The following is a 23,119-nucleotide window of genomic DNA, read 5'->3' as shown; positions in this document are numbered from 1 at the left end:
AGCGATCATCCTGGCCTCACCCCCTTTTAGGCGTTTGGCCGGAACAGCCTTAAATGCAACTCCGACAAATCGGAAGTTCTTTTCTTCGGTTGTCCAGCAGACCCCAGATGGAAGGAATGGTGGCCCTCCGCCATGTTTCCGCCGGCCCATGATTCTGAAGCTGCGAACAATCTGGGCATCTTGGTTGACAACACCCTCTCCTTTAAGGCTCAGGTGTCAGGACTAGCAGGGAAGTGCTTTGCAATCTTGAAGATGTTGAGGAAGTTCTTGCCTCTCCTATCATTTGTACATAGAAAGATCACAGTGCAGGCTTTGATAGGATCGCTCTTGGACTATGCCAACATCCTCTACCTCGGGCTGGACTGTTCCCATGAGGCACAGAGTCAAGGCTGATTTGCATATAGCCAGTGTCTGACCAAGGGTGGTGTGGAGAGCAAAAAAACGATTGATTTAGGCCCAGATCTTTGGACTGGGATGAATGTAAGACATTTTTCTGCATTCTGTCCATCAACTGTGTTTTTTGCAACATCCTCTACCTCGGCCTCCCTGACTACCTCCTGAATCGCCTGCAGGTTGTCCAGAATTCGGCAGCACAGGCCATTTATGGCCTAACCAGAAGAACTAGGGCCAGTGACCTTCTCAGGTCACTACACTGGCTACCCGTCAGAAAGCGCGTTACTTTTAAGGCCCTGACTACGGCCTTTAAGGCTTTGCACAACACCGGTGCGCCGTACCTGGAAAAAAGGGTCAATCTTTATTTTCCTTCCAGACCCTTGCGGTCATCCGCTATGGTTATGGCTACCATCCCGGTGATCTGGCGTGCCCGATGCGGGGGACGATCTTTCAAATATATCGCCCCGCGTCTTTGGAACTCGCTTCCTTTATCCCTTCGATCCAGTGCCAGTCTTCTTTCCTTTAGAAAAAATTTGAAGACTTTTCTTTTTTCCCAGTAATTGTCCTTTAGTCCGTTATGTACCTACTTCTCCGCTCTGCTGTTGGTTACTGGGTATTGTGTCAACCTGCAGCGCCGGGACGCTCCTTGGAGCAGCTGTGCGCTATATAAATAACCCATTAACATAACATAACAGGCGCAAGGGCAGGTGGGAAACCTTAGATAGAGGAGGAGGTGCGCCACCGCACCCTCTGTCAACTCCACCCCTCAGGTGCTGGAGGCGAGGTGAGTTGAGTTACACTTTGTAGTACCCACCATCTTGAAGATGATGGGACTCATCCAATCAGGGTTAGGACTGTGTCCCCTTCCCACATGAGGTGGGCATGATAGAGGGTATAGACACCCCAGGAAAGGGGCCCATTAGCCTCTACCTGTCACTCCCTTGTAACACCCTTAAATCAAGATTTTAGGTGGTATCCCCAGACCCTGAATTTCAGCTCTTGACGACCTAAGAAGAGCCGGGCACTGCGGCATTCTCTGCTGGTGAGGCTCTGTAGAGAACTATGGACATGGTCCCAGCCCTACTGGCCTGTCTGCATCCCTGGATGATCCTGAACCAAAAGGCAAGTCATCTTGCAGCCCAGCGACCTCCAGAACCTTGGGAGGACTACCTGCCTTCGATAAAGGGCAATCTAGTTTTATGTAGTGGGATTTGGCCAGGGAGTGTCAGGACAAGCCAAGCTATGTTACTCACTCTATATTTGCAGACTTTGTGTTTTTGGTCTAATCACTCTCACTAATGTGCACCGTATTTTCGGTGTCAACACCATCGATTGAGCACTAGTACAATAAAAAGAGATTTACAAAGTACCTGTGTCTTGGCAAGATAAGCAGTGTGCAGGTCATTTATTCAATCGAGTCTGTTGTTGAGCTCTGAGTTCAAGCTGCCCTTTAATGTAAACAGGGTCATTGATTTGGCAGTATCAGTATCTGTAGTTAAATTAGACAAAAATGAGTTCTAATTGCCAACTCCCTGACACCCTGAATGGCCTCAACCCAATCACCCTCGCCAAGCTTGCCTAGATCCCTCTCCCACACAGCTCTCCGCGTCCCCAAGGGATCTAGAGAATTGTAGATCAACTTCCTATAGATGGTTGAGATTGCTTTTTCGGTCCGGGATTAGTTAGCAGCTGGTCCTCCAGTCGGGATGCATCAGGGAACTGCTCCCCTTCCCGGATGTGACTTTGCAGAGCGTGGCCACCTGCAAATGTCAGAACCGTTTTTAGTCACCTAATTCATACCTTTTGTTGTAGGATCGTGAAGGACACAAGTGCCTGTCCCCCCACACATCGCCCGGCCGCTCTAAGCTAATCAATCCCCATTTTGTGAAGCCCTGCAATCCTCCCACTGCACTTAAGAGATCACCACCATACAGTGGAGTAATTTCAGTCAGCTTACCTTCTCAGCCTAAACACTTGGTAGCCTCTCTCCACACCCTTACCACTGTTTGGGTATGGGTAGATATGGTGCACTCATACTTTCTTCAATACAGCACCGGGGTGAGGTAACCTCTCTTGCCCATGGCCAATCTATCTACCCGGTAACCAGGATCCTCGCGGTCCGCAAAAACCCAGTTGTTGACTGCCACCAGCTGCGTGACCCAGTAATACTTGTGAATGCTCCGGACCGCCAGTGCACCTTAATAAACTCCCCTCTGCAACTTACTCAGCGTGACGCGCCGCCATCCCACAACAGGAGCCGACGTTCTCAGACTACCTTTTGAAAACAAATGTCTGGTGGGATCTTAAAGGACATTTTTTGCCCAATGTACAGGAGACCCTGGAGGGTCATCACTTTAAATAGGGCCACCCGGCCCAGTAAGGAGAGCGGGAGCGCCCGCAATTGTGAGGGATCCCAGCGAAGACGGTCTAATTTCGGGAGTGTGTTCCTGCCTGTGCTCTCTTGTAATGAACACAACCAAATATTTAAAGCTATGTAGTGCCACCCTAACTGTGCACCTAGAGGGCAGCCGCAGGGTCCCTGCCACCAGCAGGAATGTTAAGGACTTCTTCCAGTTGATATTATCAACATGAATACCCCATATGAGAGGTCCTGGTGAACCCAAACATGTGTGAAGAGCATAGGAGACAAGGAACATCCCTGTCGGACGGCAAAGACTCGGTAGACTGTATTATTGAGGCGCATGCGCGCTAGAGGGGCCACAAACAAGAGCTTAACAGCAGCGCCACTGGTTCAGCAAAGGAATGCCCTATTGCATATGGTACTCCATTAAGGTGTCGGAGATTTAAGCGCGTTCTCTGGTGTGGTATAAAGCCCGATTGATCAGGATGTACCACTGTTGCAATTACTGACCGCAGGCAGATCGCCAGGGCGTTAGCAAGTACCTTAGTCTCAATATTAAGCGGGGAGATAAGTCTTTAAGACCCACACTCAGTTGCTGGTTCGTCCTTTTTGGGATGACCGCAACCTCAGACGTTCTTTGGTCCTCCGGGAGACATCTTTATTTTCAGGCAGTCTGAAACATACTCTGGAGGTACTCCCTGATTTTATCCATCATGATTTTATATAATTCTAACGGGAGCTCATCAGGTTCCGTTGCTTATTTATTTAGCCTGTCAGGTCTTGGTCTAGTGCGTCTAGGTCCTTATTTGTTAGCATTGCAGGGTCAGGTCTTTCAGGAAGTCTCTCCCAGTATTTCCGTCCCCTTGTTGTCTGTGTCCTCAAGGATCCAGTTTCGTCCTTTGTCTTGTCTCTCTAACCATGTAAGCAACTCATTGGCTTTATCACCGACATCATAGAGACAATGCTGGGTAGCCAGCGCATGAGTGCACGCTATTTTCCATTAGTGCTCTTAATGTGTGCAGCTTCAGTTGATGGTGTAATGGGAAAGAAACTGATTCCCCACTTGCCCAGCGTGCCTCCATGAAAGCACATTCCTTGTCCTGAGCCTCGCACTTCAATTTACGTTCCTTCGACCTTCTCCCAATCAAGGCTTGTGTCTGGCCTCAAATCACTGCCTTGAATTCACCCTATAGCACGCAAGCTAATTCAACAGGCGGACCATTCTCCCTAAAATAGAATTCTGCTCTATCTCTCATACATAAAGTGTGGCAGGGTATGCTCAGACGTGAGTCCCTTGCTCACTTTGCCACTGGATTCAAGCAAGCCGGGCCGAAGACGGCTGAAATGCCAGAAACCGGTCCCCGGAAGCTTGTTTCCGGTCCAGGGAAGGCATGGCTTGGCAGTTCGGGCTGGACTGTTCCCATGAGGCACAGGGGCAGACTGATTTGCATATGGCCATGTCTGAACTGGGGTGGCAGAGTGGGCTAAAGAATGGTGATGGATTAAACCCAGATCTGTGGACTGGGTGTGAGTGTCTGATTGGTTCAGATGCTCCGTCCATCACCACCCCCTTTTGTACCACTATCTCTCATACAAGCTTTGAACGTCTTGTCTTTTAAATATCACGGATCAACCCTTGGGGGTAGGATGAAGTCCACAACCGGACCATCGAGTTGCACCTCCACCAGCGAATGGTCTGAGATTCCCCCTGCTATGTGCGTAGCGGCTCTAAAATCATCTTCATGGACAGTCCGGGTGAAAAGATAGCGCAGGCATGCCAGACTACCATATGCTGCAGACAGGTGCGTCCAGTTATGATACCCTCTTCCCCTCTAGGGGCATTTAGGAGTATCATGAATATAGTATAGGTGCAGTTCTGTCACTCCAGTCACCCCAATGCGTTTATGCTCTGTCGTAAGCGTCTTACCCTTTCACAGGATGAGTCAGTCTTGTCTGGGTCTCTTTCCTGTTTCCCGGCACTTGAATGGCACGCCCGAACACTCGAGAGAGCAGTGACCCACCAGCAGGCTTTTGTGGAGCGCTTTTGTCCTGGATGTAAGGCTGCATTCTGTAGGGCACCCACTCTGTCTTTTCTTTGCCTTTGCCTGAAGATCAGCAGTCCCAAGGTAGCAGTCACACCTGGCCTGTTGGTAAGTGCAGCCCCTCTGGAGGCCAGACCGTCAGCAATTAAGCCCACACTGTGGCTGGCTGGACCACAGGCGTAAGCTCAGACAGGGTGTTCGGCACTTTAGTAGTTGTAGTCCCTCATGGGCCTCTGACACAGAGTAGCCAGAAATTCAGCTGCTAAAAGCCCAACACAGGCTCTCCAGGAAGCCAGTAGATTCAGACCCTGTTGTGTTAGGAATTTGGCAAATGCAACCTTGAACGGGCAGTTGGCAGCACACAATCGTCCAACTGGGCCTCAACAATCACGTTGTCGGAAGTTTTATTTTCTGCCTTGAACTGTTGGGCGAGTCTTGGCGGGGGAGGAGGGGGTCCATCAGACTAGCTGGTCCTGCTGGATGGCTTTCCTGCCCGCCCTACAAATAACGAGGATGTGTTGGACCTTGCTTCTTCCAGGACAGCCTTGTCCTCCTGCTGGATAGTCAAACTCCCTTCCCTTTCTCACCAGACAGGCAGGCTTCTAGGCAGACTTCTAGGCTCTTCAGGACAGGTACACAGCTTCTCCATTAAGTAATTCAGCCTGCAGGTGATGTCCCTTCAACTTAGATAGACTGTCAGGCTGACACCATCCCTGGTGGCACAGCAGGCACCTGGGTACTTTGTAGAGCACATTATTCCTAGGTAACAGAGGACTTTGTACTGTTTACAATCTACCAGTTTGGTCTTTCCTTGCAATTGAAGGCGGCAACTCTTACATCTAAATTTCAGGTTATTAATTTGATGAGCCTGTCGACTGACATGCTTTACAGAGGTTTCTTTTTAAAAGGCACCGAGTCAGTTTATAATGCACAATTGCATTAATTTTTTCTGCATTTAATTTAATTAAATTAGATCACCAAGAAAACAGTTTGTGTCTCAATGTTTTCAGCTCCTTACAGAAGGATTCATTTGAACCTTGGAGATTATTATTCTCGGTCACCAAAGGATGGGAATGGATGAGGCTGACCAAGAACAGAGGAACGCGTGCACTTGAAAAGAGAGTAGGTGGGAACAGAGACGACAAAGGGGGGCCCCCTTTGAGTTTTGAAGAATAACATCAATGTCATTGAAGAGCCAGTGAAAAAGGCATGGTCTTGAGATAGAATTTGCAAAGCCAATCTTAACAGGCAGTTATTTTTACCTATTTATACCTCATTCAGGAAGTCCTTTAAACACCGTAATATTGAAATATAGTGCTCATATGCAGAGCTGCCCTTTCCAGAAGTTCTGCAGAACAGAATTAGCCTACCTATTATTCTACGCTAGTTTCTCTTTTCAAAATCCTCACACTTCTTTAGGGTTATTTACCACACTGACGAGACCACCATGTTTCTCCTCAGAAAAGGACCATTTCTTGAAACCTTTTGGGCCCAGAAAATATTGGAGCACGATTATTCAAATCTGTTTTCCCAGCATCCTTTGTTGGCCCATCCAGATACGGAGATTTCTCTTACGTGCGACTTTTGCAGGAAAAGCTACATACAGATCCTCGTTATTTATTTTTGACTTGTAAGCCTTATTGTTCCTCGCTATATGAGCAGGTATAAAATACAACCATCAGAGTCATCAAACTTGTACTTTACAAACAAAGGGTTTTTTTAAAGTATCATTAAATGATAACATTAAATACATCTGATGAGATGAAATAGAAAACTACACTTTAGACAAAGGCCTACACAAAGCATATGCCCCTTGTATAACAGTGTGATTCTAGGATCTTTTGAAGGTGGTAACCATCGCCATCCATCTACAAAGATCACCCTGGATGCTACCAGTTGATCTTGTTCATTGTATAGAAATCAGTCTTGAGCATGAACATATTTTACATTAAAACTAAAAACACGTTCCTAAATGTTATCCTGATCCTAACCTTCTTGTCTGTCCTACCCTATGAGCGTGTATTTGAATCCATAGACTGTTTATCTATCCAAGCAAAAATATTACCCTACCTTCAACAAGTTATCCTTGAGGAACCGGCCACCCTGTCCACGAAAATTAAGAAGTTTATTGCTCAAGACAGTATGGTTTGTCTTTCGTGCAAGTGGATTACATGTAACAATGTCTTTTTAGGTTTTGCCTGTCGAAATCTGCGCAAGCAGCGTTTCGCGCAGGCGAAATCTTATGTCAACAGTATGTTGGCCTAGTCCCGCCTCTGTCTTCCATTGGCTAGCTCCATAAATGGAGGCTAGCCATTGGAAGACAGATCTGTCCGTCAATGCCGGAACAGATTCGTGGGCGTTCCGGCGATTTTTAGGCTTTCTGCCCACGTCATGCGGCGGTGGGCGGGTTCTTTTTTTTTGGGGGGTCTCGCCATCCTTCGTCACACCAGCCTGCTCGCTCTCCCTGTGAGGACGCAGACCCGACCCGCTCCCTACTCCGAGCTGGGGTATGCTGCGCGATGTCACTTTCCTTGCAGGTAAGCGGAAGTGACGAACTGAACGGAAGTAAGAAAACGACCGTAAGGTTGCCCGAGGACAGAAAGCTACGGCTGCTTTCGGTAATTATTCGTGAGCATTGGTGAACCCGGGCCGCGGTGAGTGTGGTGCTCTTTCTTTGCAGGCTTAATGTTGGCCACCGGCTACAGTGACGGGGTGCAGGGCGAGAGCCGTGTAGGTGGGACTGAGTAGTGAGACCTGGGAGGGGTGCGGCGAGAGGCACGGCTGCTGCTCTGCGGGGGTGGGTGGCAGACCGTGCCTGCGCCCCCACGAAATCAATCAATCGGGGTATACAGTCCTCGTATATCGGTCTCTTCTCAAACGAGGAGCATGCAATTCAGAAATGCATACTTCCGCTGGCCTGATGGCCTCTGGTGCCGGGATGGGGCTGGCGCAAACCGCAGGGCCCCTGGGAGGGTCTGCCATTCCCCCAAGCTGCGCGTTGGGTATTTTTGTATAGATCGAATGTTTTAGGTTATGTGTCTCCTCTATAGAATTTCCCTTCCGCAAGAAGGTTTTGTGTGTCACTACATCTGCCTTCCGCTGGATCGCCACCACGCTACTCCGCCCCACCAGTGCCCCTTCCTGGTAGGTGTACCAGGAAATTCGGGGCATCCGGACCCTTTACATCGATAACCACTGCTCTGCATCCTCGCGCCAGACAAGAAGTTTGAGCTTTGCTGCCAGGTACCGAGTCTGCAAATTGGTTTTTGCTCTGCCCACTCCATCCGTAGTCCTAAAACGTTAGGGCCCTGGTGCTTTCCCTTTCTAATCTTTATTCCTCAATATTGCATCCGTACCTTCTCCATTGACATCTCCAACCCTTAAAAAAATAAAAAAAATAATCCTCCCACACATGGAGTCTGCATAAACGCTAGGCCATCACGCACTGAGACCTCATCCCCACTCAGAAGCTCGGCAGCTTCCAAATCTCATTAGGGCGTCTAGACACCGCCCCACCACTCCACCGAGCCCTCCTCACCTGTCGGACGCGAGCAGCAGAGATGGAGGCCACAGGCAAACCGAGTCTGTTCCAGGAGTAATAGAGCCCCCCCACGGGCGGAACTCAGCAGGAAAACAAAACTCCTGCTCGAGTGGGCCTGGATGTGTATTTGAATTATACTGAGTTCATGGCCCAATCGGTTATTTCAAGTTACAATGGGCTAGCAAAGAACAAAGCGCAACAACACTGTGGGCTTCTGGTACACGACTGCCAGTCCTTGTTACATGCAAATTAAACTTTATTTTAGATTCCTCTATAACAAGTCCACTGTTTCTTGGCTGGCTGGTGCACAACTACCTGCAGAGAGGGGGAAAAGATGTTGACCTCATGTAAGGCCCCACAAAGTACCCCCTCGGCCTGCCCCTTCCCTGCCCTCTTCGACAAGGTCGTCTACCAACTCTCCGCTCCTTAACTGTGCTATGGTGACCACTGTCCGCACGAAGCAAAAAAGTGTTCCTTCTGAAATAAAAATAGAGAGTTATTCTTATAAATTGTAGCACCTACGATCTTTAATTTCCAAAGCATCTTTATGTACAAGGACATGAGGGACATACACGGGTGACATTCTTATGATGTATAACTGTTATTTCATTCAAAAACACATATAGTTTTTCATGATGGTGTTTACCAACAATTTGTTTTTCTAAAGTACAATTTTACTAAATTGGACCCCACCCTGGGTAACATTGCTGTCCCAGCAGTGCAGTTGTCACTCACGTGTTTAAAGATTTAAATAAGGTACATTGGAGGTAATGTCACCCGTTACGCAGAGCGTTTAGGTTTAGTTCTGAAATCAGTAGAGCTTCATGAAAAACGTACTGAAGGGTGGCTGCCGAAAGTACCATCAACTGTGCGGAACACGCATCGAATTCACTGGCACATGGTGTACAAATACGTCACATTTTTAAGTTCTCAGAAGTTAGGAAGTGAGAAATGTAGGTCGACACCTATCTCCAGAAAGGGCATCTATAGAATCCACCCCACTTGGCCCACCCGAACCAGTCCTGTCTGCTCTCCATATCCCGTGACAATTACTTAACCTCGCCAGTAATAAAAAAAATCCCGCCTAAGCCGTGTTGTGATTGGGCTCAGCAGCTGTATTGACAGGCCGGGCTCTCGGGGTGGACAGGACCCTCCCATGTGGATTTAGCTGCAGGACAACACTGCCTGCCCAGAAGGCCCAGACACCTGGAGGACACCTTTAAGCCGCCTCCCGGCCGATTTGTACTTCAGAGGTGCCCTGGTGAGCCCCCCGTTGTAAGACGCAGTCGCTAATTGGCTCAAACAGCTTGTAAATCACTTTCTACAGGCGATGGGCGGCAGTGAGCTGACGCCTGCGGTGAACTGGGGATCGGCGGCCCCAACAGAGCTCAGAGCGGTAGAAAAACAACTCTTACATTTTACCGGGAATCATAGCAGTAGAGACAAGTAAAAAAAAAGAAACCTCAATTTCTGATAAACTTAACTGTTGCCTGTCGCGGATTACCGGATGCGCTTTCTTATTTGAGAGCATTCATTTTCTGGTTTCATCCTTTCGCTCACAACTTTCTCTGTATTGCCAGATCTATGTGTATCACGTGATCCTGTAGTCTCACATCACTGGCCTTGTTGCTAAGTGCAACTTCTGTACACTTCTTGCTTCTTGCTTCGTGTTCAAGGTCCATCTTAGCTCATAAGACAGTGCAAGGCATCTTGAGCACAAGGAAAGGAGTAACTTTAGTGTCACCTTCCATACCCAAGCAGAAGCAACTTCCAACCATCTCACCATTCTTCTGTTTCCAACTGTTTCCGCTTGTGTCCAACTTGACCTTTACATGCGGCCCCTCCTTGTAAACAGCAGCAGTGTGTGGGGCTCGCAGTGTGTGGGGCTCGCAGTGTGTGTGGGGGGCTCGCAGTGTGTGTGGGGGGGCCTCGCAGTGTGTGGGGGGGCTCGCAGTGTGTGGGGGGGCTCGCAGTGTGTGGGGGGGGGGGGCTCTGTGTGGGTGTGTGGGGGGCTCTGTGTGGGTGTGTGGGGGGGCTCTGTGTGGGTGGCTCTGTGTGGGTGTGTGTGTGGGGCGGGCTCTGAGGAGGGGCTCTCTGTGGGTGTGGCTCTCTGTGGGTGTGTGTGGGTGGCATTTGCGAGAGATTAAGCTATTGGCATTGTAAATGACAATGCCATTTATTTATGCTTTCAAAACCAACACATAAATAAAAATGTTGTCATTTACAATGCCAATAGCTCTAACTTTTGCAAAGGTGAAACCGTTGCATTGTAAATGCTTGTTTAAATATCTGTTTGGGGCCAGTGCATATGACTTTAATTTCTGCCTTTGGGATTCTATGTTACAAGTTCATAGGGTGCATGTATCCTTTGTGAGCTTAATAAAATGTTGAAAACTCTATAAATCCTCACTCCTACATCCAAGTTCTCGCAGGCTACAATTCTACACTCTGCTCTGTATGAAAACAGCTCAACAGTTTCAAAATTCTGCAACTCTGCATTGATTTGGCTTGTAAATTATATTTTGGGACATTTTCATGTATTAAGTATTTAATTTTAATACTATAGGTGATTGAAATTACTGATGAAGAAAGCAAGATTTAGCACCAGGCAACTGAAGTCAGTGCCATAAGAAGGATTATTTTGAAAAACTGAAGGACATCCAGCATTCTACATTTAAACAATTTCCAAAATCTAGGTGTGGCGAGGAAGTGGGAGCTGAGGAAAGTACTATACTGTAAGTGAAGTCTCTAATTTAGCATTTCATTAACCCAGAGCAAAGCCAAATCTGTGCACAGAATAACCTTCATCTAAAACATCATGTAATTCCAGGGAGGAAGCACACACTGCATAAAAGAAAGTTATAACAAAAGGTTTCTTCTGCAGACCATCAAAGAAAAGATGCTGAAAGGAGACTCCGAAGCTGACACGTTAACAACCAAAAGATTGGAAAATCACCTTTGATCAACAACCGTTTTTAACCAGTTACACAAGTTTGAGACTATCTGACTCTGGGTAGAAAACCACGCCCCACTCTGCTCACTCTTGTGAAAACCTTAAAAATTCACCACTTTATTGTGTTCATGACCATCTCAGATTGTTTCCTTTTTATTGTGTGCTGTTCTGTAATTCTATGTAAATCGCCTCAACATTATCTGTTGTGCAGGAGTGAGATGTAAAACTGTTAAATATAAAAATGGATTAAAGGAGCACCGTTGCGCTATATCTAATGTAAATAAATCCTCATCCTCAGAACTACAAACCTTAACCTTACACCAAACATAGAAAGGGTAAAAGGAACTGATGTTCTGAGACTCATGATCCACAATGGTACTGTGCACGTTCTAACGCCCTCAGTTACTGCCATTACACCAGTGCAAAAAGGTACTTATCAGTTTAATTAATAAATATCAGACTAACACCTTATCACTGCATTGCTAAGAACCTATACAAATAGATTTGAGAAAATCTTCAGTCACAAAATAAGTTGCTGCCGGATAGGCTATAACCTAAAGACTATCATCTGCTAGAAATATTTCGACAGGTGTTACAGGGCTGCTTTCAGACATATTTTGCTCAATTAAAGTGTTAAGAAGATTACACACAATTTCTTTTAGAGATAAATGCTGAACATTATCTAAACAAGTCCAACTCTAAAATCGGGTTCACTCTTACTGTGGGATATAAGCAAAAGAAAACTAAACGTAGAGATATTAACTCTAGGAATACACCTTATAAAAACACGGACTGTGAGAACAAATTCAGTGTTCAAAACCGCCTCAATCAAGGCAAAATAACCTAAGTTGGGGAAAAAAGTTACATGTGCCAAAAAAGATACAGCCATAAATCTTATCTCACAGAATTTGAAACAATGCACACTGGGGGAAACCACTCTCAGTGCAAAGTATGCCAAAAAAGTTTCAGGCGTAAATCTTATCTCACTGAGCATATGAGAATCCACACTGGGGAAAACCACTCTCCATGCAAAGTATGCCAAAAAAGTTTCAGGCGTAAATCTTATCTCACTGAGCATATGAGAATCCACACTGGGGAAAAACCTTATCAGTGCTCTAAATGCCAGAAAAGGTTTAGTATCAAAGCGAGTCTATATCGACATGCATTAACCCACTCTGGGGAAAAACCTTATCAGTGCTCTGAATGCCAGAAAAGGTTTAGTATCAAAACGAGTCTATATCGACATGCATTAACCCACTCTGTGGAAAAACCTTATCAGTGCGCTGAATGCCAGAAATGTTTCAGTGACAAAGGAGCACTTACTATACATACAAGGACCCACACTGGGGAAAAACCTTACCAGTGCTCTGAGTGCCAGAAATGTTTCAGTTACCAAAGCATTCTCACTTGGCATAGAAGAACCCACACTGGGGAAAAATCTTTTCAGTGCTCTGAATGCCAGAAATGTTTCATTGACAAATGCAGTCTCACTTGGCATATAAGAACCCACACTGGGTATAAACCTTTTCAGTGCTCTGAATGCCAGAAATGTTTCAGTATAAAAAGCAGTCTCACTCAGCATATAAGAACCCACACTGGGGAAAAACCTTATGAGTGCTCTGAATGCCACAAATGTTTCAGTGTAAAAAGCAGTCTCACTAAGCATATAAGAATCCACACTGGGGAAAAGCCTTATCAGTGCTCTGAATGCCAGATATGTTTCATTCAAAAAAGCAGTCTCACTCAGCATATAAGAACCCACACTGGGGAAAAACCTTATCAGTGCTCTGAATGCCACAGATGTTTCAGTGAAAAAATCAGTCTCAGTCAGCATATAAGAACCCACACTGGGGAAAAGCCTTATCAATGCTCTGAATGCCACAGATGTTTCAGTGAAAAAAGCAGTCTCACTCAGCATATAAGAACCCACACTGGGGAAAAGCCTTATCAATGCTCTGAATGCCACAGATGTTTCAGTGAAAAAAGCAGTCTCACACAGCATATAAGAACCCACACTGTGGAAAAGCCTTATCAATGCTCTGAATGCCACAGATGTTTCAGTGAAAAAAGCAGTCTCACTCAGCATATAAGAACCCACACTGGGGAAAAGCCTTATCAATGCTCTGAATGCCACAGATGTTTCAGTGAAAAAAGCAGTCTCACTCAGCATATAAGAACCCACACTGGGGAAAAGCCTTATCAATGCTCTGAATGCCACAGATGTTTCAGTGAAAAATTCAGTCTCATTCAGCATATAAGAACCCACACTGGGGAAAAGCCTTATCAATGCTCTGAATGCCACAGATGTTTCAGTGGAAAAAGCAATCTCACTCAGCATATAAGAATCCACACTGGGGAAAAGCCTTATCAGTGCTCTGAATGCCAAAAATGTTTCAGCCAAAAATCTCAACTCAGTAAACATGTGAGAATCCACACTGGAGAATAAAATTATCAGTGCTCTTAATGTCAGAAAAGATTCAGAGGTAGAGACGGTTACAAGCGTCATAAGAAAACACACCATCAAAATAATTCAGTGCTCCGAATGCCAGAAAAGCATTAATTTTAAACGCAATCTCCCTCTACATAAGCAGACGCACACAGGGAAAAAACATTACCAATACTGTGAATGCCAGAAATTCCTATTTGATAGGCACAGCCTCACTAACCATAAGCTTCTAACAACCTGACTTTACATGAGAGAGCACATATTGTAGTTGCAATAGAATTCATCAAGAAACTCTTGCAGGATAACTTAGGCTGCCCGAATGCCACCTCCAAAGAAATTTCAGGCCTGGAAATATTTTTCATTGCAACAGAATCCACAATTTGAGTATCTGAAAGTTACAAAACTCTCAAGGTCTTTACTTTACACAGAGAAGTGTTAGTGCTTGCAAAAATCAACTAATTGCCCAAAAAATCACAATAATAATGTCTTAAATTTTACTCCACCCAAAAGGTTTCTACTCACCCTTGTTTCTTAACATATGACTGATATCTATTTTTTCATGATAAGATTAAGCCTATGCGGAGTTCCTCAGTGAGGAACTCCGCAAAGTGACAAAAAAACTCTGGCGGTCTACGCGGAGTTCCGCAAGCAGCTGAGTGCGTAAGGGTCATGCAGTTTGTGGTGATTTCATCCCATGTCGGAGGATCATTTGGCCCTTCTCTTCCAGGAAGTTATGGATCTCTTTGTCAAACGCGTCCCTGTGCCAGAAGTAGGTCGGGATTGCTACTCCCACTACTTCTTGGTACCCAAGAAGGACAAAGGCCTGCATCCTAGCTTAGTTCTCAGGGACATCAACCGCTTTCTCAGAAAGGAGAAGTTCAAGTTGTTAACCTTGACTCAGGTCTTATCTGCCTTCGACCCTGGAGATGTGATGGTTGCGTTGGACTTGCAGGACACTTACTTTCACATCCCCGTCTTGCCTGCCCACCGGCATTACCTATGGTTCACGGTAGGCCACCTGCATTTTCAGTTTACCACGCTTCCCTTTGACCTTACCCGCCACCCCCTCCTCCGGGTGTTCACGAAAGTGATGGCGGTGGTCGCAGCTCATCTGCGCAGATCAGGGGCTCCAGTCTACCCCGATCTCGACGACTGGCTGTTGAAGGCTTCCACCTCCAGACTACGACGGACTTCCTGCATTTGCTGGGGTTCTCAGTTAACGTGCTGAAGTCGCGCCTGATTCCATCCGATAAGCTCTTTTTCATCGGAGCGGTTCTGGACACAACACAGTTTTGGGTCTATCCTCCCTAGCAGCAAGTCCAGTACATTGGGGCTATGATACCGATGTTTCAGCCTCCATCCCGGTGTTCGGTGAGAATGACCCTGAGGCTGCTGGGCCTCATGGCCTCCTGCATCCTGCTGGTGCATCATGCCAGATGGCATATACGTGCTCTGCAGTGGGCCCTGAAGTTTCAGTGGGCGCAGCACCAGGGGAATCTTTCAGATGACATTCAGATTTCTGAGGGGACTGAAAGTCAGTTGCAGTGGTGGTTCACGAACCAGGATTGGGTCAACAGCAGATCCCTCTACCTTCTCCAACCTGAGTTCACAGTAGTGACGGATGCGTCACTCCTGGGTTGGGGCAGCCATATGGGAATGGTGGAGATCAAAGACCTCTGGTCTCTGGCGGAGTCCAGGCACCACATCAACCCTCTGGAGCTCCGGAGATTCATCTTGCACTGAAGGCATTCCTTCTTTCTGTCAAAGGAAGAGTGGTGCAGGTGTTCACGGACAACACCACCGCCATGTGGTACTGCAACAAGCAGGGCAGGGTGGGGTCGTGGACCGTATGTCTAGAGGCTCTTCGCCTTTGGACATGGCTGGAACATCAGGGCATATCTCTGGTAGTTCAACACTTAACAGGTTCACTGAACGCAAGGACGGACAAACTCAGCCACCAGTGCATGATGGATCACAAATGACATCTTCACTCGAAGGTCGTGCTAGGTCTCTTTCAGTAGTGGGGAGAGCCTTGGTTAGATCTATTCGCCACCGAAGAGAACGCTCAATGTCAGCAGTTCTGCGTGTTAAAGTTTCCAAAGCGACTCTCGCTCGGCGACCCTTTTCGTAGCGAGTGGAGTTGCAGCCTCCTGTACCACTTCTGCCAAGATTGCTGAAGGAGATCAAACGCGATCAGTCCCAAGTCGGGTACCCCGAGCTCTTGAGCATGGCCTTCGATCCTATTGTTAACAGATTTCTGAAGTGCATTACTCATCTCTTTCCTCCTTCTCCTTTCGTAATACCCTAGTGGGAGTTGACCTCACTTATCTTATGTGTGCTCCCTTTGAGCGCCTACATAATTGTCCTCTTCGCCTCCTTAGAAGACTAGTTTTTTGCTTGCCATCACCTGTGCTTGCAGGATGGGTGAGCTTCAGGCTTATCCTCCAGACCTCCCTTTCTTGCTGTCCATCCAACAAAGTAGTCCTCCGTGTAAGCCCTCTTTTCTCCCAAAGTGATTGCCTCTTTCCACATAGGTCTGACCATCAGATTACCTACCTTCTTCCCACCTCTGCTGTGTTTTTCTCTGCCAGGCGCACAACATATAGACTGTTCACACACTTTCTGTAGTATGCTTTGTTCTGGGCAGATAAACTCTAATCCCCACCCTACTTCTATCCTCGTGTTAGTGCAGCCCGATGTAAACAGTAATTGTAATGTATTTAGATTTACATAACACTTACTACCCCATACGAACTTTGAAGCGCTTTTTCGACGAGTAGCACACTACTCTAGGATCCAAAAATGAATTAGTATAGGGAAATATAAAATGTATATGAGAGCTGGACATGTTGGTCTGTTAGTTGGGTTAAAAAAGATTGTGGGGGGATAGAAGAGGGAAGGTTTTGCATTTATATAGCGCTTGCTACCCCTGATGAAGTGTTGAAGTGCTTTTCGGCGAGAAGCATGCTACTCCAGATCCCAACAAGATGAATAGACAGATCAATTATGGTGGGGAGGTTGTTTTATTGTATACACACAACTGTACACAAATTAATAAAATTCCGTTGTAAAGTTGTATCCAAGAGGCAAGTATAGTCTCTGATAATATTGTGTACAATACTGATAAGTTTTAAGTTGGGTTGCCATCAAGACTGATGCCCCGTAATGTTGATGCAAAGTCATCTGTGCTGGAGTATCTTAGACTCTTTTTGAATTGTACCTTCCACCTTGTAGGTACTGCTATTTGTATCAGGTCCACGTTGTAGGCAGACACAAACGCCTAAATTATGCACTATTTATATTAAGGATAATAAGCAAGTAAGTGAGCAGATGACAGTAAGCACTGTACAAGCTGTATTAGGTGCTTAGAAGTAGAGTGACATAGAGGGCAATAAACACTCACTAGATCTTTTTTATTCTTATTAACAGTCCTCATAAGAACATACAATTCAATATGATATACAAATAGCCCACTGGGGAACGGTTCAGGCATCATCTGGGGATTACACATCCGAGAAACACAAGTGTCTTTCATGAATACAAATTGACTACTCGTCCAAGGACTCCACTGTATTATTGACACGGGCAAAAAGGCAAACAAGCAGTCAGGAGGCGCACTGATTGTATATCCCCACCTGACAGGATGGTGACAGACCCCAACCACCTGCAGGGGAAACGTGCCACCTCACTTATTAGCTGCCAGACGCTTTACTATGTAAGCAGACTGGTGGTTTACAACTGCACCTACGTTGGGGCACCACATGTTTTTTCCAGCATAATCTGGTGTGCTCCCCCTCTGTGGGATGATAGCACCCACTGAAAACTGCACTGTTGTGTAGTCTGGGACAGTGCACCTTCCATGTAATTCTGAACTGGGCCTTTAAATACTGTACTATTTTCTGTGCCTATTTAATTCAGGTATACAAAGAATGTGGTACTACTTGTATACTAGGGTAGGACAAGGAATTGAATTTCTATGGTGGCAGAAATGTTTTTGTCAAAGTGCTTTATGCCCTAAATACTCTCCCGTACCCTGAACATAATGAGATTACGTAGAATACACCTCTGCGTGCCTAATGCTGCCATTTGTATTTCAAGACCAGTGATTAATGTGGCTTTATCAAGTACAAAGCCATTAGGCGTTTCCGACCTGTCTGATACTTGCATATGGAAAAGATGGGTCATTTGGAACCTAAAGATAGATAAACATATTCATAGGTCACGATGTATGTCTGCATCTAATATAAAACTGTAAATTAGGATAGGTGATAAGAGAGAAGTTGAAGGCAGCTGCTAATCGAGCTGCATTTGTACATAGGCCTTCCTATATTATGATATCTATTCATGCTTAATTCTTTAATTGTAATGAATACTTTAATACCCAGGCATGAAGTCATCGTCGAGCTGTTTAGATAATCCACCTGTCTCGCCACTTCTTCCCCACTGCATCCTTAACCAGTGGCCTAGCCAGTGTGCCCTGGGCCCCAAGGCAAGAAAGGAAATGTGACCTCTGCCGTTTATTTGGACTGTGGAAAACAGCAATAATCATTGTTCTGTGGGCCCCTCAGGCCTCTGTTTGAACTGTGACAAACAGCAGTTATCAGGGTTCAGTGGGCCTTTATGGCATCTGGGACCTGGTGCCACTGCACCTGCTGCACCAATGGGAAGCTAAGCCCCTGCCCTTAACAGCTTCTATTCTAGCCCCACTGGAGAACCGAAACAGCCAAGTACTGATCTGGCCATATATGCAGGCATGCAGCCGCCTCTTCCTCTGAAGGGATTTAAGTCGCGTGAAAGCAGCATGCGGGAAACAACCATTTTCTGAGGTAAAGTCAACCAACACCTCTTCTGTTCCAACCTGAATCTGTTTAAAACCAGGGACGAAAAAACGGTTCATCGTCATCCCTTGCTTATCAGAAGGGTAAAACAGATTCATCTAACATTACAGTGTACCACATAACAAATTGTGATTCTGTTTACAAATTAAAACTAGCATGCATATAGAAAGGGCAGCCTTTGGCCAAAATAGCCATTTTCCCTACCCATACTTTTAACACATCTTATACAAAAAATGCTAATTACATTGTCATCCGGAATTAGTCATTAGCGCCTACTCATAACCAAATGCCACTTAGAATTGTCTTTCACTTCAATCTTTCAAAGGTATATTAATATAAAAGCAGTATTGAATTTTTTGACGTTGTGTACTCTTACCAGAAACTTTTGATTAACCAGTTATAAAGTCACGTCTAGCTTAGTTACTTTACAGTCTTCTTTTTTTGTAATAGTAACTATTTCACATTGTTACTGAATATGCATGGCTAAACACTTATAAGGTCCCAAAGGCGAGACCTATTGGCTATGACAATGCTTGTTATTGATTGAGTACATTGAGCGGCAGAACATTTGATTAAGTCCTGAAGAATGTAGCAAACACCTATTTGGATGGTTAGTAGGCTGAAACATGTTGACCTCTTATTGACTCTAACAGTGCATATATATTTCTCCCACAGTGTCCTATTTTTAATCCTGGCCCAGGGGTGTACAAATAAAGGAAATCACTTACCCTTTAGCAAGTTTTAACTTTTACTCTGATGCCCCCACTACCCTGAGCTCATTATTGTGGTATTTAGTATACCTTTCTCTATAACAAAATATGCCTGATCTCCTCCCTCTCAGTGAGGGGGTTGTTTCATGGTGCAAGGAGATTCCCAATAAGGAAGCATGCCAACTATGGTGGGTGAGGGAAATTGTCCTTTTAAAGGGATATTTCATCTTAGCTAGGTCTTCATTTGCAACAGTAATCCTCAGAGACCCAAGGGTTTCTTGATTGTGGTAGAAATGCATTTTTACCCCTTCATTGTACGTTCAAGCAGAGACCATTGCATGAAATGTGATCTATGTAGGGAAAATACTCTGTGCCCTGACAAAATGTGTTAAAATAACAGAAAGTTGATCATCGCAAATATGACTAGAATGTTAATTCTAGCATATTTTTGATACCACAAGGTATAAGAAATTTGGGGATCTTTATCTGATATCTTTATCAGTAAGTTATCTGAAATTATTGAACATAAACTTTTCCAAGTATTATTTCGAAAGATTAAGGAATTGGTCTTTTCTGAACTAACCCCAGTGCGTATGACTACAATAATCACCTCTCTCAAATTAATATATTGCGCTTGTTTTAGTGAGAAAGCTAAATGATCTAGGAGAAACCAGGAACTGGCGTCAGTATTTTTCTTAGGAAGCTTCAAGTTAGAGAGTGAAAACACTTTTTAGAATGCCCCAAAAATTGTGATAAAGATATTTCAATATGTTTGACAAAAAGAATAGGTACATTTCTTGACAATATTGAAATTCTGAACTAACAGTAACAAATATTGACACAACAGGTTCATGTACTAATAATCCATTTGGTAAAAAGTAGTTGCTTGTAGAGTCAGCACACTACTTTGTCTGTGATAGCTTTTAAATAAAGGCATTTTTAATGCACCCCATTTTACTTTCAGATTCATAAATGTCCCCTTAGGTTACTACCTCCTGTTACTGTTTTTCAGTCCACATATGGTTTCAAAGCTCAATACATACCTTAACAATGTATTAAATATTCAGAAGGGAAACTGTTAACATTCCCCTTCCAAATTCTGAATTGTTAAATGGGCTTAGTACATTTCAAAAAAGGGTTTAACATTTGCAAACTCTGTGAATTACTGAACCAATAGATTTTTTAACAATAAAACATGAGGGGGGAGGGCAGGGGTGGGGGGGTTTACCATGGAATTGTTCGGATAAAATTGAAAACGTCTAATTGTTTAAATTGATACTGAGGGTATATGTACATATTAGACTGTAGAATTTATGACTGTGATGTGATACTTGCATTTGTACTTACCTATCCTGCTAATAAAAAAGATTTTAAAAAAAAAAAACGATAAAACATGAGGCAATTTTTCTCAATTCCCTCCAAATTAAGTTTGCTAATATTGTTAGTTGAATGATAACGGTGCATGTACCTATTTAGTGTTAGTGGTGCTTTAGATCAAATAAAAACCATCACAAATAACTCTTACACAATACTGAAAGACAGAATTTCTGACATCCAGCGTTAATGTTTTGTTAAATATATTTGCAAATGTTGTCACTTAAACAGGAAAGCAGCTAAAGCAGTCTCTGGATATAAAATAGGATGTAATCATAATCTTTAGATACATTTTTTGAGTTTCAGGAACAATGTGTGTCTTCTGGGTTTACTCTAAACCACTATAATAAACATATTCAATGCTTTTAGATTTGATCTGTTTGTACTAGTTTCAATTGCAGACTGTAATCTAGATTTAGACCAAGGATCAATTCCACCCATGGCTTTTAAAATCTATTGATCAATGATCTGTATTAGTGTTATCGCAACTAAAACTGTAATAGAACTGATCTGAGAGATGGACCTTCAAGTATTATGCTCAGTCAATTTATTGAACAAACTGTGGAGTTAAAATCTGAATAGATTAGATCCTCAAGCATTGCATGACCACTGTATTTTACATCAATAGATTACTTATCAGCACATTTTCCCTAAGTACAATTCAGTCATCTTCTATTTTTTGCTGAGCTCATGCTGGGTCTGTTAGAACTCTTTCAAAAATATGACATTTAAATGTCCCAAAAATCAGGAATTCTAGTTTCAAGCTTGGTCAAACCTTAATGAATGCTACACCAAAAGATGCCTTTCTGTTCCTACATTTTATTGTGCACCATGATTCAGAAATGGCATGTTTTTACTTTCGCAGGTAAAATTCTAAACATATTTATTGTTATTGCCAGCCGAAAAATTATCACTACTTGGTAAGATAACAACAAGTGGTCTTGTGATGCTTGCTGGGATGGGAAGTGTTTAATCAAAAAGTGGATGGAATTCAAGTTTAGGAGACAATTTTTAAAAAAGTGTATGAATTTTGTATATATTTCAAATTGTTGACCTCCAAAGTGGCCTAAATAAATAAATTGAATTGAAATTCAAGTTTATCATTTGAATCCTATTGTTGTAAAATATGTGATTTTGAACTTCATGAGGCGGTTCCTTTCCAAAAAGCATTCAGGTTGTAATCATGAGTCAAATAATGCTGAGGAGGTTAAAATATTCAAATTGAATTCTATTTACATATGGAATGTTCATTGTTCAATATATTTCTCTTAGTATTTTAATGTGAGGACTTTATTGCTTAAGCAAAATAACTAGTATTTGTTTTTCTATATGTAGGAAGCATTACATTAATGAAATCACTGTATCCTACCTTCTTTGTTTCTTTTCCTGTTCTTTATGAACGTTTCTATTGTTGAACTTTAAAGATTTCATAAATCAATTGGGGGGGATCACTTGTCCTGCATAACCTGGGTATACAGGTGAATTGTATGTCCCATGGTAAAAAACCCTCATGCATGTGTAAAGTTGTTTGTATTAGCGGTATATCTTGGTTCTTCGCTCCTTTATTCACGTGACTGCATAATCATCGGGTTAGTCGATATGCAACCTTCACCAGGAGGTGTTTGCCCTAGGTTAAAAGCAGTAGTGGAGTTCTGGACTTTTTGGTTCCGTCCAGAGGTGTCAGGGATAACACCCGAAGACCCCGGAGTTCTACCTGTCTCGGTGCACAAATAAACAGAAACACGGGCTTCTCGATGGTGGCGTCAAAGACCAAAGGTTTATTACTGCAGGGACACAGAAGTCACAGAAACTACACACGGGCAGAATCTAGGAGCCTGTTCCATTTGTACAAAAAGGGTTGCTCCTTATATACTGAATATTGGGCTTCGGGCAAATTCTTTACATGTTAGTACATTCCTAAACCTTTGTGTCCTAAACAATAAATATTTGGCGTTGCACAGGAATCGTCAACAATATCTGATGTCAAAACATTACGAACGAGGGGTTCCCACTGTTCCATCATAATCCCATGTCAACTTTTCATTCAAGACCCGGACCGCCTCATCGTAAATTTCGTTACCTCCCCCTAATAAAGGCCCAGAAGGAAAGGAGCAGAGCCAGGTGCAGAAGATAGAAAAGCAGGATAAGAGATGTTTGTGGGTCGTAAATGGGCAAGGCTACCAGCTTCGGCCGCCTAATCATGATCAGGCCAACGAACAATGAGAACCAGTATAGCAGGACTGGCCTCGGGCAGAGGAGGCAGTTTCTGTCGAGTCATGGCGTGTTCTGTTCTAAGGTGCACGTGTCACTAGCAAGGTGAATCTCCGGCTAAAGCTTACGTGTCCTTAGGTGAAAGGGGTCACTGCGTGTCCATTGTCTACGTGAGGGCAAGAAACACAAAATGGCTTCCGTGATCTAAGATGGATGCCATGGGTAGATCAGAAATGTGTTCGTAACAGG

The sequence above is a fragment of the Lissotriton vulgaris genome, chromosome 1_1 (genome assembly GCF_964263255.1).
Source record: "Lissotriton vulgaris chromosome 1_1, aLisVul1.2, whole genome shotgun sequence".
In the NCBI taxonomy this organism is placed as follows: Eukaryota; Metazoa; Chordata; class Amphibia; order Caudata; family Salamandridae; genus Lissotriton; species Lissotriton vulgaris.
The sequence above is the reverse complement of the archived record's forward strand: the minus strand, read 5'-3'. Positions refer to the sequence as shown.